The sequence below is a fragment of the Rhinoderma darwinii genome, chromosome 5, assembly GCF_050947455.1.
Source record: "Rhinoderma darwinii isolate aRhiDar2 chromosome 5, aRhiDar2.hap1, whole genome shotgun sequence".
Classification (NCBI taxonomy): Eukaryota; Metazoa; Chordata; class Amphibia; order Anura; family Rhinodermatidae; genus Rhinoderma; species Rhinoderma darwinii.
Genome location: NC_134691.1, coordinates 233,042,696 through 233,045,583, shown reverse-complemented (window position 1 = coordinate 233,045,583; position 2,888 = coordinate 233,042,696). Strand labels below are relative to the sequence as shown.

The 2,888-nt window shown below is 53.6% G+C and overlaps 1 pseudogene; it reads right to left on the bottom strand.

Annotated features, from left to right (window-relative positions):
• Positions 1-2,572: 2,572 nt before the first annotated feature.
• Positions 2,573-2,674, bottom strand: LOC142654550 (U2 spliceosomal RNA; annotated as a pseudogene).
• Between the last annotated feature and the right edge of the window lie 214 nt (positions 2,675-2,888).

Genomic DNA, 2,888 nt, shown 5'->3' with positions numbered 1-2,888 from the left:
ATACACGTTGATGAGCCTAATCGGCTCTCCTGCCCAGGAACCGTCTACGACCAACAAGCGGCCGCAGACGAGCTCCTGGACAGAGTCAACAGTAAATACGCTTCCCCTATTCAGGATGGCAACCCCTGCAGACTTACAGTCGCCCCCACCAGACCAGTAGGACGGGCCAGATGATGGTAAGACCTGGAAGAGGGGAGAGTACATTCCTGCAGCATAAAAACATCACTCGACTGTCTGGAAAGAAAAGTTAACACCATCTGACATCTAGTCCTATCTCTAACACTCCTCACATTGAGGCTAAAGATGTTAAGTTTAGCAGCCATGGGGGAGAATAAAGAAGGCTAGTGCAAACGATACACCTTAGTTACCAGTCCGGTCGGGCGGATCCTCCTCTCTGGAGCCTGGCGGGTCTAGAAGATCCAGCAGGCTCTCTGCCAAATATTGTTCCAGGATTGAAGCCACCTGGATGTCTGTTGTGAAGTCGATGACCTCAGGTTCAGACACGAGTTCCTGCACCATCTGCTCCATTTCCTCCTGCTGTGCAAGGGAATCTTCGCAGATTTCCACAACTTTTCGCTTTGAGGAATCAGCAGCTGGGCTGTCCCTCACCTTTCTCTTCCTCTGGATGGCACCTGAGGAGACAAGAGGGGGAAAATCCTCCAGGGAGAGGACTCCAGCAGCTGGAGGGGAAGATGTTAGTGCTGCTGGAGCTGGGGAGAAGGGAGGCTGGGTTGGGAGAGGTGCAGGTGGCAGGACCACTTAGGTGGGTGGGTAGGAGAAGGTGAGAGCCTCAGTGGGGGTGACAGGGGTTGGGGACTGGGGGGGTGTGGAGGGCTGGGCGAGAGAGGGTAGGAAAAGGGAGGGCCGGGAGAGGGGGGCGAGGGACTGTCGTCTTCTTACCACCCTTCTTATTCCCGGTCTTCTGCGCCGCTGGAGCTCTGGCTGGGGCGGGGTTCCCTCTGGCCGGAGCTTTCGCCGCTACAGTTGCCCAGGATCGATCCCTCTTCGGGCAAGCCTTGTAGGAGTGGGCTGCTTGTCCGCAGAGGTTGCACATTGTCCGTTTTGGGCAGTCTTTGGTCTCGTGTCCTGTTACCCGGCAGTTCTTGCAGGCGTCATCCTTGCAGTCCTTCATCGAATGACCCTTCTTGCTGCATCTCCTGCAGATCTGCTGCATGTCCGCATGTCTCCGGGTAGTAGATGAGGCTGTAGGAGTTGCCCAGCGTGAATGACTGGGGCAGGTGCTGGAGGCCGTCTTCCGCGCTTGAATCCTTGTTGAGTTGGACGATTAGGGTATGTTCACACGAGGGCGTCCGTTACGGCTGAAATTACGGGGATGTTTCAGCCTGAAAACATCCCCGTAATTTCAGCCGTACCGGCATGTGCAGGCGCTTGAACGCCGCGTCCATTACGGCCGTAATTAGCGCTGCTATTCATTGGAGTCAATGAATAACGGCTCCAATTACGGCCAAAGAAGTGACAGGTCACTTCTTTGACGCGGGCGTCTATTTACGCGCCGTCATTTGACAGCGGCGCGTAAATATACGCCTCGTGTGAACAGACAAACGTCTGCCCATTGCTTTCAATGGGCAGATGTTTGTCAGCGCTATTGAGGCGCTATTTTCAGACGTAATTCGGGGCAAAAACGCCCGAATTACGTCCGTAAATAGGCCGTGTGAACATACCCTTACCGACCACTTGCTAGTCCAGAAGCCGAGTCCGTTCAGGATATGGGTGGGTTCCCTCACCACTGTGCAGAACCGCTTCAGGAGCGTGGTGATGTCTTTGCCGGGGGTGTGTGGGTTCCGCATTGAGACCATCACCCGCCTTTCCTTGCTTTGGACAGAGCAGTTGCCCACAAAGTGAGAGAAAGGGGAATCAGGCCTCGCCGCTTTCACCATCTCCCAGTACCTTCTGCAGATGTTGATAGATGCGAAGGTCACAATGAAGATCCCGGTCATGAAGGTCTGGATGTCCGGCACTCTCCCTTCCACCTCCTTCAGCTTCAGGGCCACCGTCTGCTTCATCCAGGGCTCCAGGGTTGGAGCAGCCTGGTTTGGCTTCCTGGGGGCCTGTTGGCTTGAGGAGGCTTCAGGAGGAGATGTCCTGGCCTGGGTCTGCTTGCCTGGAGCGTCAGCCTTCTCCTTCTGGGTGGCAGGGTTGCTGGCATGGCTTTTTCCAGCTGTTCCTGTCGCTTAGGGAGGATCTTCGATAGCTCTTTTCCCGAAGGGGGCGGAGCTATGCAAATTTTCTCCTTGCTGGCCGAGGTTCTTCTACGAAATTTCTTCCGCAGCGGCTCCTCGTCGAGCTTGTCCTTGCTGGCCGAGGTTCTTCCACAAAAATTTTTCCCCAGCGGTTCCTCGTCGAGCTTCTTCTTCTGTGGCCGAGCTTCTTCGAAGATCCCCTTCAGCAGCGGCTCTTCTCCGAAGGTCTCTGTCGCAGTTCTCCTTCCCGGCAGCATTCTCCCGGAGCTCCTTCCCCCATGGCGTTTTCTCCCTTCTGGATCATCGTCTTCGCTGGTTCTTCTCCGCAGTTCGTCGCCGGCTTTGTCTGGAACGCTCTTTGATCGCTAAGCTAGTGTTAATAGCCCCCAGTGGTTCTCCGAGCTATCTGCCCTTACAAGGACTGATAAGAACAGATACTACACTTGATCTTAGCCAAAAGGCCGAGAAGCGTTCCTGTGCCAGTACCTCTAGAATAGCAGCTCGTCTATTTTTACTCTTTTAAACTCTAACGTTTTGTAAAACTATCTTGAAACCCATATTTAACTTAAAACTTCTAGCTCATGGAGAGCAACCTAAAAACGAAAAAAACCTAAACATACAACAAAAATAAATTTTTGCACAGAAGACTGATAACGCAATTCCCAAAAGGTAGATCAACACCGATAC